This window comes from Lissotriton helveticus, chromosome 8, assembly GCF_964261635.1.
Source record: "Lissotriton helveticus chromosome 8, aLisHel1.1, whole genome shotgun sequence".
Lineage (NCBI taxonomy): Eukaryota > Metazoa > Chordata > Amphibia > Caudata > Salamandridae > Lissotriton > Lissotriton helveticus.
This window is the reverse complement of record NC_136069.1, coordinates 1127820173-1127835163: the sequence shown is the minus strand read 5'-3', so window position 1 is coordinate 1127835163 and position 14991 is coordinate 1127820173.

Genomic DNA, 14991 nt, shown 5'->3' with positions numbered 1-14991 from the left:
ATGGATCATAATCTTAACCTACTACTGAGGGGTCCCGGGATAGGTACACTTACATTATCTTTCCTAAAGTCAAACCGCAATATAGTTTAGAACCCAGCATAGACGATATACAGCCGTCTCTTGCTTCAAAACTTTTTTTGCAGTTCAGGCATGGTGCACTTCCCCTACGTGCCGCCACTCATAAGTGGGGGGGGGTGGGCAGCTCCACAAAAAATTATCCAACCTGGGTTAATTGTATGGAGACTGACCTACATGTACAGTTTTTTTGTCCACCATACAAGGAAGTAAGACATCGCTGTCTACAACAGCTATGTAGGAATCTTGGAACTTCCCATTGTTCACAGGCATTTAGGATCCTAAAATATAATTGTTTTCTATGTGGTGTGTATGCCGAGCAGTTTTAAAGAAAGAGCAATTCCAACTTTTAATATATGAATTTGCATAGAATGTTTGAGATACTTGTCTTTGTTTAGAATATTTATTATACCCTACAAGTTTTTTAGAGATCAAATATCTTAATCTATACGTATAATTTTAATGTTGAAAAAGTTGTATTGATTGCATGGCCTTTTTATATGTTTTACCTGTGCTTATATGGCCATATCAGGCCGAAATAAAGTATCTCTTGATGATGATTATTTATTAATATCCTAACCTTGCAAATGTGTCTCTTGAAGTGAAGCAATATGGCCTTTCTATTTGGCCAAATATGTGAAAATTCTCTTAATTTTGATTTGGTTAGGTAGGAAAGTGGATTATTATTTGAGGTAGGCAACTGCCTGTCAGGGTGAACCCTAAAGTTGCTAAATTAACCTGACCTCATCCCCATAGTAGCTATGGCACAGAGTAGACCAGCTTTTCTTAGGACAATATATAATTCACTTATGCAGTTTCAAAACAGAAATAAAGTAAAAACACCAAACAATAAAACCCCACACTGAATTAGAACAGCAGAGTACATTTTAACAAAGACAGTAACAAAACATTTACAAAAGTACAATAAGGCTAAGTGGAGAGATTCATGTTTAAAGTTTAAAGTGAAAATAGTGGCAATATTCACTAAACACCATTAGACCAGGACCTAGGTGCAATTTTAGTTCAGCCAAAATGGACAGCAAGTCGGATACCCCAATTGGGTTCATCCTGGTCAAAGATTTCATTTTCTGACTTAGTCTTATTTATGGAGCTCAAAATTCTCCAGTGGAGAAAGCCTGAAATGTATGTGATGAAGTTGTATCAAAATCGGAGTCCTTTGCCATGAGGTCCTCATGATGGCTTCATAGGTCTTGAAAGTCCAAACACTTTCTAAACTTTTCAGGGCTACTGGTGCAGCTCCTCTTGGTCACTTCTAAGGCCCCCAGAACCTCAGGGGGAGAAAATTGGGACAGGAATCAGTCCAGCAGAGCCCACTAGTAATGTATGTTCCAGGTCTTGTTGGTACTGGTAATTAGCCCCTTCTGTAAAAAGCTTTTTATAGCTTGTTGTGTCCTTGTAGCCACACCGGAGGTTAGCCAATTAGACCTTGGAGTCTACTCTTTGCCCTGGCTGCAAATGGGAGCAGGACTGCAGGGCTCCTCCCAGGTCACAGACATCAGATCCAGTCCTCCTCTGATGGTCTGCAGGTCCAGAAAGTGTCCTGAGTAGTCTTCCTTGGGATACCAATTTATGGTGAGCACAAGACAGTGGGTGTGGGTGACTCTTGGACACACCCTATAGAATCAGGAAAGAATTTACTGGGACATCCCCACCAATTTTTAAGCAGTTCCTGTTTGCCCTACTGCAAATGATCCCGGGATAGCCCTCACTCCAAAAATCCTAAACTCCTAAAATACAAGATAGGGAAACCCTTCCTCCCTTGTGCAGGGCTCTTGAGTTCAGCCAGAGGTATGTTCACTCCAAACCAGTTCTGCGAGTAGCTTCTCTCCCACTGGGTTTGGAGCCAGCACAGATAGTGTGGATCTTGGGAACAAAGGCATTACCTTCTTCAGGTTGCTCCTTTCACTAAACCTTGTAATAGGTAGTCCTCACTTTTGTACCTTTCATGCTAATGAATTTCCAGAGTCCACTCCTACTGTCCGTCCTGGACTGTTAGGGATCAAATGCCTCATACCAAGGCAATCCTATCACCAGACCAAAGCAACTCTACTGCTATGGGGTAGCTGTTCACACTTCATTAAGGTCAAGCACTTGCTGGGCAGCTGCTGGCTGGCTCAGGAGTGAAATAATATATTTCCTGTCAAAAGCGACAAATTAAAGTTCATAATCTTTAGTTAGACATTTTCTAGAATTCAGCTGTCAACTTAAATTCCACACATGTTCCACTTTTAAATGTCAAACACCCTACCTTGTGAGCTGGTTTGTTCACTCGGTACATTTTACTCTTGTTTATCAGGGGTAAAGTGTACTTAGGGAACAAACCAGCACAAGTGGGATTCAAAAAAGGAGTACAATCTGTGGTGACCATGCAGAAAGGACTGCAGTGCTACAGATCCCTTAGTCCGTTAACATGCCATGAAATTATTCATAGCCTGTATATTGAAACCAAGGGAAGTTGTTCTTGAAAACTTGTACAGAATAAGAGTGCATTTTGAAACAACAGAAAGTTGTGGAAATATAGAACAAAGAAACAAACAAATAAAAAAGCAAATTAGATAAAGTAATACAAAGAAGAGAAAGCAAAAGAAATAGGGAAAGAAATATAATCCCATTCTATTTGTTTCCTAAATATGGTGAAAGGCCATAAAAGTCATCAAGAAGTTAGAGGGAGAAGAGAACCAACTGAACCCCAGACATTAATCCAAACCCACCTAAACACCAATCTAAAACCCTAAAGAGATCAAACTAAGATAACAGACAGCAGATATTTAGAAACAAAACCTCATTAGCAAAAGAGTTCAGTAATCAAAAACTTAGATTAGCCACAAAAAATACAGATAGTTGGGTGCAGTCCTCTGCTTCCACAATGGCATGCACACATATTTTCAGCAGCCCTGCTTCGACAAAATTTGGCTCTTTTTCCATCACCTTTGCACATTTGTTCAAGGGCACCGCTGTGACAGCTCATGCACAGCAGCTGCAAGTGTGTGAAGTTGGACAAACATTAATGCTAATGCCCACAATCCACCCCACATCTAAATATGCTAATACATTCCTTTCAGAGTGATTCCACAGGAGGTTTGGGGTGAAATGTTTCTGACACCTGTGTAAGATGGCTACTGTGTGAGTGTTTTGTATGTAGCTTTCCAAATCCTAGAATGAGTGACATGGTAAATAAAGAGATAGCTTCCTGTTTGGAGGGTACAAAAAGGAGAAACCAGTAGAAGGAAGGTGCATCATAACATATTTAGAGTGTTTCTCTTATCCAGTTATTTTCCCTGACATATCTTCTGGAAGCTTCCTGCCATGATTTTTCAAGACTTCACTGAAGATCTCATCCTGCCAACCTTATCTGCCTTTGCCATCTGGATATTTGTTCTACCTTTGTGGCTTTTTCTCCCAACTAGTGCTTTTTCTGGAATGTACCACTTACCCACTGAAATTATTCTTCACTGGATGACACTGTGGATACTGGAAAGAATTGTCCTTATCTCTGGAAGTCTAATTGGAGGAAGGAGCAGTTACCTCCATCCCTTGACAATTCAAGTTTTGCTTTCCCTCCTCTCTAAGCCTATATTATCTTGTATGTCTCTTACTGATCAGCAAGACTTCCTCAAGGCACACAATTAAGTTTTTCTAATTCTGCATTTAGAATCAAACAGGTGATCTGAATGAGGATGCATTAGATCATAATTGACATAAGGGAAATTTGTATAATTGAGTGTCTTACGTGCTTTGAGAATTTAATAAATAGTGCTAGCCACCATAAAAGAATTACTGTTATTCAATTAAACTGGGTCCTTTGTTTCCAAATTAGACTGGGATAATATAGGCTACAAAAGAGGAGGAATCACTAGAATAGAATTTCTGCTGAACTTACAAAATTAACTGTTTGAATCTCTTTTTATTTTTTTTTGTCCTCATTACGCAACAGTTTAAAGCTAGGAGATTCTCAGGGTCCTTTCTCTTAATCAACCCGTTGTTGATTTGTGGGTTTTGGGGCATAACCATCCGGTTTTTCAGAGAACAGGAATCACCTTACATCCATATGCTTTTAAGAGGAAGGATTTTTTTACGGATGGGGTTGAGCTAGCCATTATGGCTACTCTTTTAAGCCTTCATCTGAGATGTTGCATTCAAGTAATCATTGGACTTGGTGATTGACTAACGTGCCCAAACAAAAGTGTGTTTAAGACAAATATAATATCCCCCCAATAAACCCATTTAGGCTCTATGAAACTCTTCCCATATCTCCCAGAATTTATATTTCTTGGAAAGTGATTTCTTATTTCTATCCAAGTTGTGAACCTTTAAGACTGAGGCTAACCCTTCTCTATGAGTCGGTGGATTTGGGTTTATCCATTGTAAGCATACCTCCCTCCTTGCCAACAGGATCAAAATAAACATAAGGTTTTCCTGGGCTTTAGTAAGTAGCCTTGGTGCTTGTCCGTCCATAACCCCGAAAATGATACGGTCTGTACTTACAGTTAGATGTCTTCCCATTGCCCCATCTAAGGTGTTTCCCACGTCCTTCCAGAAACCATCGAGTCTGGGGCACTGCCAGAACATGTGCAGGTCATCGGCCCTCTGCAATCCGCATTTTGGACAGCTCTTCACTATGGCCCCGTTCAGTTTTGATAATCTTTTCGGGGTCCAGTAGGCTCTGTGGATGGTAAGTAAGTGATTTCTCTTAAGAGCAGCAGAAGTAACAATCGACCAGCATTTGTTCGTAGATACTTGCCATGTATTGGTTATATCCAGCGTCGGCATGTCTTTACCCCAAATGCTCTCCGGGATCCGGAAGTCTTCCTCCCCCGCTGAGATTAGGGCCCAATACCAGTAAGAAACTTCTTTCTTGAGTGGTTTTCTGTCTAATAATTTTACTCCTAGGGAACTATTTCCTTTTCTGGGATCTTTAAGCGACTTTGACCAACTCAGGTGTTGATAATATATAAATTTCGAAAGTGTAGAGTTCGTACGGTCCGATAATATATCCCAGTCTAGAAGCTCATTCTTAAACAGGAGTTGCCCCCATTCCAGTATTCCTGCTGTTTTTAGAGGTACTGCTAAGCTGTCCTTGAGACAGTCCGGAGTGGTAGGGGAGTCCCATATGGGAGCCTTGTCACTGTAAAGAGGAATATCCAGCGTAGATCTTACACAGTACCACAACTTAGCAGCTGACTTCAGGATCTTTAATTTGATTTTTTTGAAGAATTTCGGTTGGCCGAACTTATATAAGAAATGACTGGTGTTGTTCATCATTTTCTGTAAAAATACTGGATAGTTATTGTAAGAGCCCAGCAGCACCTTGTTGGATTTGAGTTGAAACGCCCTACAATATTCTAGGAGGTCTGGGCTAGCAATGCCACCCTGTTCCTTTCTTCTCCTTAATATGTGCCAGGCAATCCATGGTTTCTTTGAGGACCAAATAAAGCTAGAGAGGTCTCCCTGAATTTTTTTAATGGATTCTCTATTTACCTCCAATGGAATAGAGCTAAAGACAAATGTAAATTTCGGTAATATTGACATTTTTAGGATATTTGATTTACCCAGGTTAGTGGTAGCCCGCTCCATACTTTCAACAACCTTTTTACCTCGACCTCGATTCTATGAACATTAATTGGAGTTATTTTCTCAATGCCTTTTACCAGGTCGATACCCACATATCTTATTTTTTCTTTACAACATGGGGATGAGAATTCCTCATTCCAACTCATTATTTCAGTTTTGGATTGGTTTATCTGGTAACCTGATAGTTTCACAAAACTGATTAGAGTCACCTCTGTTGCCTTAAGGGCTTCTTTTAGGTTAGAGGTAAAGATCATGAGGTCATCAGCGTAAAGAGCGACTTTTTTATACCACCCTTGGTAATGAAAAGGGAAAATTAATGGTTGGGTCCTGAGGCATTCCGCTACTAGCTCCATATAAAAATTAAAAAGCAAGGGGGAAAGGGGACATCCCTGGCATGTTCCTCTGCCTATCTTGATGTTCTCTGTAAGTGTACCATTGACCAAGATTTTCGCTTTAGGTGAATTATAGATGTTTTCTACCATTTTTATTATATTTTCCCCTAGATTAAATTTCTTTAGGACCTCACTTAAATAAATCCAATTTACTCTATCAAACGCTTTGGCTGCGTCTACTGCAATAATCGATAGAGGAAGCTTCTCGGTGGTGGCAATGTCTATTGCTCCAATGAGCTCATGTGTAAGATCTTGGAGGTGCCTTCCTGCCACGAAGCCCTTTTGGTTGGAATTTATCAGAGCCCCCGCAATTTTCCCTAATCTTTTAGCCATTATTTGGGTGAAGATCTTATAATCACAATTTAAAATAGATATTGGGCGGTAGGATTCACATTTTTTTTTATTTTTACCTGGCTTTAAAAGAATGGAGATGGTTGCATCATTTATTTATTTATTTATTTATTTTAGCAACTTATAAAGCGCCTGGTGACCCGAGGGCATCCCCGCGCTATAAAGATTAAATCCTGCTGAGGGGGAAAAGGGAGAAGGGAATTTTGCCATAATCCAGAAAATATTTGTTAAAGAGAACTGTTAGGTGAGGGACCAGGGTGTCTTTTAATTTCATATAGAAGTCGTTAGGAAGAGCATCAGGTCCTGCCGCTTTACCTTTTTTCAAATTTTTTATAATTCCCTCTACCTCCTGAATTGTTATTTCACCGTTTAGAATTTCTTTCTCTTCAGGGGATAGAGTGGGGATATTTTGCGAGTCAAGAAATTAATTTATTCCCTCGACTTTCGGATTACAATCCTCCGAATATAGCTTTGAGAAAAAGGTTGAAAATTCCTGTTTGATCACTGCCTCGTCCGAACCGTTGAGGGAGGGAATGGCTGGATCTATACTACCAATTTTATTTCTAGCTTGATCTGTTTTAATCTTCCACGCAAGCATTTTCCCACATCCATCACCATATTCGTAGTGGGCTAGTTTGCTGCGGTCCCATCTCTCTTTAATTTTGCCCTCTAATATGGTCGCTAGGCTGTCTTTTAGTTTTAATCTTTCCTTTTCTAGTTCTTGCCCACTCGTGGAAGAGTTGTCTGAAGATATTTGCTGATCCAAGGTTTTTAGATTACTTTCTATTTTCTGGATTTCTATTTTAAGCTCCCTTGATTTATGTGTGGTTAGCCTGCAGATTTTCCCCCTAATTACTGCTTTATAAGCTTCCTAGACCACTTGGAAGGGGGCAGATTCGATGTTATCCTCAAAGTATAGCTCTGTCTCTTGTATGAGCTGGTCAATCACTTTTTAATCCAAAAGGACTGAACGATCCAGCGTCCATCTTGGCATCATTAGTTTGTCATTTATTTTTAACGTGAATTGAACGGCAGAGTGGTCAGAGAGATGAGCGGGGAGATGGATTACTGACTGAACCTTTTCTAGTAACCCTAGGTCAACTAGGAAAAAATCAATTCTCGATTGTATTCCGAGTTTTTTATTAATAAAGTGAAATTGCCCTTTTTAACGCCCTTCTCTTTCCATATATCGATTAGACTTAGATCTCTTTTATATATTCCCAACCACTCGCTCATTCTTGGCAAATTTGCCTGTTTGCCTCTGGGATTCCGATCCAGATTTGGATCTAAGATAATATTGAAGTCTCCGCCCAAAATCACAGGAGATGTTGCCGAGATTAACTGGGTGTAAAGAGACTGGAGTGGTGTAGGGTCGTCTATATTGGGTCCGTAATAGCCAACTACCATAAAGAAATCACTGCATACACTAACATTTGCGATCGTCCATCTCCCCTTTGGATCTGATTCAGTTGAAATTATTCTAGCCTTCAAGGACTTTTTGAAAAGGATATCTACCCCTTTTATTACGCACTCTTGATTAGTACAGGTGTATGAATCAACCCAGTGCAGAGATTTCATTATCTCCTCCCACTCTTTTTTTAGTAGATGAGTTTCCTGTAGTATTAATATCTCGCTGTCAAATGATCTCAGATATTCAAAAAATTTTAGGCGCCTGCTCTTTGTTCTTAGCCCATTAACATTCCAGGAGGTAATTTTTATCTCTCTATAATTTTTACTCATCTCCTCCTGACTTCAGCGGGCTTTCATAGTTATTAATCTGGATCCTAATTACCCCCTTTCTTCCGGAAGAATTGTTTTGCTGAGGACATTTTTAATTTTTTTTCCCTATTTTGCTCCCATCCCCCGTGTGCCCCCCTTTTCCCCCTCTAGTATATACCTTAAACCAACTGTGCTTATGTGAAAAAAAAGAGAAGAAAAAGGAGGACGCGGGGGAGCACCCTCTCACCCTGGGGAAGCCTCCCTTTCCTTTGGGCCCTAATTCTAGCCCTCTTCGAACTCCGTGCTTCAATGATTAATAAACTAGAGGTGCTGCTGCCGCAGTTGCATCATCATTTTTTTTTCCCCTTTGATTTGACTTAGTACTAAGTACTAAGAGTGTGATTGGATCTGGATCTGTTCTTGCATCTGCTCTAGAAGTGAGTCAACTTCCTGTGGATCCCTGATGTGATACATCTTATTCCTCCACATAAACCTGAGGGAGGCTGGGAACTTCATTTGGACAGTCGCGCCAAGCGCTTTCAGTTCAGGCATTTTTTGTCCCAATTCCCATTGCCTATCTTGTGTCACTTTTGCAATATCGGATCTAATCTTGAAGGACCAGTCACCGTTACTATAGACCCCACTTTTCAGAGCTTCGGACAAGAGTCTTTCTTTAAGTGTATATGTTCTGAAGTTAATTAAGATTTTTCTAGGATTTTTCCTTTCCTTTGCCTTCCCAAAAGGGTCCCGATGCACCCGCTGAATATCCTCTTCCAAGCCGCAAGATTTACTCCAGGGAAAATGTTCCTCTAAGTGTGAGATCATGAACTTCTTTATGTCCGATCCTTCACGCCCTTCTGGGATGTTTAAAACCTGAGATTACACCTTCTCGATTGGTTCTCTAGAGATTCTAGCTTCTCATCGATGCTTTTATCCTTTGCTTTCAGTGATCTAATATCCTTCTGGGTAAGCTCTACTCTCCTAGTTAGTCCCTCCACTTCTGCCTCAACTGAAGAGACTCTGTCATTTAACGCTGATAGTTTAGAGTCCAAGGATTCGAATCTTTCATGAAACTTGTTCTGATTTTTTTCTGATATTATGAACCTTGACCTCATTTCATCCATCATTTTTTCGAACACGACATCTGTGCTACTTTGCGGATCGATTTGCGAGTTCAAAGGATCCAGAGGAGGACTTTTAGGAGGACTGATTAGCACTCTACGAGGGTCTTGAGGTGTACACTGATCTGGGTAAGATCCTCGCTGAGAGGTGAGCTTATGTTTACAGTTTGAGTAGGGGCTTGAGACTGATTTTGGGACAAGGCACGGGTCTGGGTCTGGGTCTGCGTCTGGATCTGGATCTGAGTTTGAGTCTAAACCCCTTTGCGTTCTAATCCCTCTGCTCCCTCCACTCCCTCCCCAACTTGGATCTCTGCGGGGACAGAGGCATCCATGTCCTCCACTGCTTCTATCAGAACTAGGGGGCCAAATGCTTCCATAACACCTTTTTGGCTACTGATTTCTTCAAACTCTCCAGAGGGATCACAGTTTCTATTCTGTACCTTAAAATAGGACCTTAACGAAGGAGTAACTCTTATATTAATAGGTCTGCCCCCTTCACCCGACTCCAGGCTATCCCCAACTCCCCCAACTCCCCCTTTTTTGTTTTTGTTTAGGGGCTTGCCTCCTTGCAGTTTCAGGGCTTTCCGTGAGACCCTTTTCGTAATTCGCGGTATAACCGGCTGTTTAGTTACTGGGGGTGAATTAGCCTTAAGGAACTGTCTATTCCTCAGACAGTACGAGGACCTCCCCCTAACTTCAGGTTCTGCTATAACTTGACTTTCCACTTTTGAAGTAGAGATTTTTACTTCTTGGCAGAGAGTTTTACCCCCCGAGCTAAAATTGAATATTGAGGGGGGAGTAGAGCTGCCTGTACTACCTTTTACCCCCTCCACTTCTGCAGCCAGTAAGCTTATCCCTTGGTCAAATGGGAGACTAAGCATGTAATAAGGGCAGTTTGCCAGACCCAGCACTGATAGATTCTCTGAGCTCTCTAACCTGTTTGATTGTTTAGTAGTTTTAAATGAGTAACATGGAGGGACCTCTGTTTGCTCACCCCCTTGAAGCTGGGATTTCTGGTTAAGCCACCCTCCGGGAATTGCATGCAAAGCCAGGCCACCCCCACGCCACAGACCTCCCCGCCTTACCTCTGGAAAAGACCGAGATTCTGCTCACTGCCCTCCTTGAATTAAACTGTGCTCGTGACGCCGCCTCCCACCTACTGGAGCCTATCTGAAACACCCGGATCATTGATTCCTCGATGGAAGGCCTCCTCCGCTGCTGAAACCGATGCTCCAGAACTAGTTCTTCCAAATCCTCGCCCAGAGAAACCACCATTCCGCAGTGGGCTGCAATCGCCCTGCCCCCGCCTCCGCCTTCGCCTGCAACCGCAGAGCCAGGAACGGGAAGCCGAAAAGCCACCGCCAAAGTTGCCGGATCAACTCACAACGGAGCCTGGTAAGCAAGGACTGACGATGGCACGATTTCAGCGAGGGCGGGTATAGATCCGCGATCAGCGGGATACAGGAGCAGGGTCAAATTTTCAGCGGGCAGGGTTTTTTTTTCTTAAATGGCAAATACTGTACACGCTTAGACCCAATGCTGTAATTTTGTCCACCTAGCAAACTTTCACATATATTCACAGGGCATTAGGTATGCGGCAGCAGCTCCTCTGGATTTAAAACGCTTGTCTAATTACATGAGGACACGGAGCTCCCGACCGGTCTTATCGGCCGGCCGCCATCTTCCCCTCCCCTGTTTGAATCTCAATAACAAGCTGTGGAGAGCCATCACATTTAAAGTTTTGATTATTGAGGGTAGCCATATTAATGAGATCCAAGAGAATATATTCTTCAACACAACTTCCCCATAGACCACCACATATTCCTGCATGAGGGAGCTTGACGATTTTTACCACTATTTTGAAAGATTGCATTGAAAAAAGAAAACAAAACAAGGTTTCAAAATGTCAGTTAGCAATCTTAGTCAAGAGCAAGGTAGCTTGCCACTTGAAAATAGAATATAAATCATGCAGTATGGAAATGTACATTGTTATTCAATACTTCACTTTAATCTATGATTTAAAAAAAGTTATTTTTTAAATACCTTAATAAGATATTTCAGATTCAATAAATACATTGGTAAGCAACAAAATAGATTCACCTTCTCTTTTGTAAACAGAGTTGACAGCAAAAATGTATTTGAACAGTATAATACCCTTTACAATCTATAGCATGATTATCTATAAATATATTACTACTCCCAAACTCAGAAATTGAGGGGTTTTAAAGATTAAAGGCATATTCTAATTTTCAAATTGTGCATATCTTGGTGAATAAAACATAGAATGGGGGAGGGCCCTCAGATTTACAATTGGCTTTTAATATAGACTAGACTATAATCATGGCCTTCAAGACCAGTTCACTTTCTCCTGGAGAACTAATGCTTGACCTATGGGAAAACCTAACAACAGAGTTATCTGATGCAGTTCAAAACAATACGGATTACATTTATACAAAAAACAAAAATTGAATACCAATACATTTCCAGGAGATGGCAAAACCAGAGCATAAGTTACCAATCTCAAATTTAGATTTGAGCTTTGGGGACTATCATTGAAATCCAAATATCATCATCATAACAACTTTATTTCGACTTTTACAGTCATAAAAGCACACAGAATAAATAGATACATATATTACTTATCATCCGGTGGTTACTTAAGAGTTATAATAAGGTACAGGCAATACCATCAAAAAAGACAGAGTTAAAAAACAGTTATCATTTTTAATCCCAGCTATATTAAAAAAATAAGTTAATATAAAAAACATTTAACACAATTATTAAACATTTATATGGGAATGGATAAAAAACACTCCAAGAATATACTGCTAAGAACAACAGATCTAGAGTTTAGACATCAATTTCTAGGAGGTACCTTTGCTTCAGCCACATTGCCTGGAGAAATTTAGAAATAACAGTCACAAATAATGGGTCCATATCAGATTTTAAAATTCTGAAAATGGCAGAGTAATCCCTTATACCCAAATTCCTGCAGAATTGAATGATCCATTTTTTCCTGGCCTGTTTGTAAGCCGGGCAAAAAAGGACCACCTGGATTTCCGTTTCCTCGTCCACATGACGACCAGGGCATAAATAAAAAACCTCATCAAACCACTTGTTTGTTTTTGCAAACAGTGGCAGGGTGCCATATCTAAATTGGAGGAAGAGCCTCCTGGTAAGTGAAGGCTGTATTATGTCCAAAACCCGTTCGAAGCAGTAATATGATTTAAAATTCAAAAACCCATGGGTCAAACTTAAGGTGGTAACCGCTTGATTTACGCTCAACAGATTGTGATTTTTCAGTTGTTTCGATAGAGTCTTTTTTGAAGTGGCCGAACATCCTTCCTCTGGGTAATCCCACAGACCGTCTCTGCCAATAGCGAGGAGGGAAACTCTCACAAAAGACAACCATGGTATTTTCTCACAGCTCCAGGTATCAATAGGAGTGACTTAAGTTCCTCCCTGAAGTGGTTCAATTCAACTGTGCTCCATAGCTGCCGCCAATATAACAATGGTCTGCTCGCAATTAAATCTGCTACTGGGAGGATACCCAAGTCCATCCTAAGTGGAACTAGCGGGGTATTAGTCGGGAGTGCCGTGATACTTCTGAGATACTTATTTTCAGTGGTCGTCAGTGTGTTTATTTTCCTATGCCCCCAGAGTTCCGCCCCATACATAGCTGCAGAGCGAGTTTGAACCTTATAAATATCCAATTGGGGACTAATTGCCTTCAAAGTGCTGCAATTGTGCACTTTCCTAAGACCACCTATTGTTTGTGCAAGCCTCAGATTCGCCTTCTCAATTTGGGGGGCCCAAGACATTTTATCATTTAAGGTCAGTCCCAAATATTTAAAGATATGAACGCGTTCCAATTGGATATCATCCATTGCTGGATGTGGATACCTAGAAGATTTGGCATTAAACACCATATATTTTGTTTTTTTATGTTAATTAGGAGATTTCAACTTTTGCAGAACTGGGTGAATTCCCGTAATACTCGCTGCATCCCCATAGGTGTTTTTGAGAGGAGCAGGGTATCGTTTGCAAACATTAATGCAGGAAATTTTCGTGAACCTATCTTTGGGGAGTCCAGATCTTTTGCAGAATTCAGGTCGTCCAAAAGACCATTGAGGAAGAGTGAAAAAAGAGTTGGCGCAAGGACACAGTCCTGGCGAACCCCCTTGTCAACGGAGAAGGGGGCTGTCAGTTGGGCGCCCTTTCCATATCTCACTCTAGCATAAGTGCTCTCATGGAGGCGTTGCAATTGTGTACAGAGATAAGGTGGAGCTCCCATATTCAATAAGATGTTCCACAGTTAGTCACGATCAACCATATCAAACACCGACTTTAAGTCAACGAAAGTAAGGTATAGGCTACCCTGTTCAAGGACCACGTGTTTCCAGTGGATCAGCTGCAATCTAAACAGCTGATCGCCCGTAGACATTTTGGCCCTAAAGCCCGCTTGTAATGGGGTAAGTATGTCTTGATCTTCCATCCATTCCTGCAGTCTCCCTAACAACATCCTACCATATAATTTCTGAGGAACGTCGATGAGGCTGATAGGCCTGTAGTTTGACGGTTCCATTGGTGAGCCTTTCTTGAAAATTGGGACAATCTCGGCACCTGCCCACGTCAATGGTGCTGGAAGGCCATATTGAATTGCGTTGAATAGTGATAAAAGGTATGGGGCCCAAATTAACTGCTCACTTTTAAATTGGTCACCTGGAATTTTATCCAATCCTGGATCTTTGTTGTGCTGGAGTTTAGCCAAAGCGGATATCAGCTCTCCCATAACAAATGGGGGCGCATCACATAGGCTTTTGAGATTAAAATTATTACATGGGGTGTTATTAAATGTTGGGCCAGGAAGGGAGCAGGAGTACAGGTCCCTAAAATACGCTAGCCAAACACCTTCATCAATATTAGGATCTAGTGTGGTTCTACCTTCCACTATCCCATGGTGGACCAGATTCCAAAAGCTTTTGCTATCTTTTTGGTCAAGGGCCATCTATATCTCTTGCCACCTTCCTGTTTCCCACTCTGTTTTCGCCTTTAAAATAGTAGTCTTGTATACCTTCCTAGCCTCCCTAACACGGGAGGGGACGGCCGCTTTCAATTCTGTCAGCAGGGTTTGTTTTGCTACCCTGCAAGGTGTTGTGTACCACAAATTCATAGCACCACCGGCTTTGTGGTTAACGGTGCCGCTCTTATAAAAAAAAAGAGCGAGAGCCTTAGTCAGTTCTTGGTGAATCACTCCTAATTCACTGTCAAAGCCAGGATAAATTACTTTCCCAGCTATATCACTAGTTCTCTCTAACACTGGGATGACACTAGCATATAATTTGGACATTAATTCCTCAGATTGCTTTAACTTTGTCCATCTAATACGCCTCCCTCCCTCCACAATTGCCAGGTTGTTTTTAAACGCCTCATCACTTGCCCCACTTGAACCCAACCAGTGGGTATCACAGACCATAACTATGGGATTGTGGTTGCTCTCGCATCTTTCTTCTACAATGAAGTCAGCCACCCTGTGCCATAGCTCCACACTAATCATGATATAGTCAATAACCGTGGCCTGGCCCATCCCCTTAAAGGTCGGTCAGCCTGGGCTATCGCTAGGAAAACGACCATTACAGGCCCTCAGCGAGAAGGTCAAGGTCAGTGCAGTTATCTGTAGGGCCAACGGAGTCCATCGGCTGGCAAGATACATGTTGGGGGGGGATTAACCAGGTAGAGTC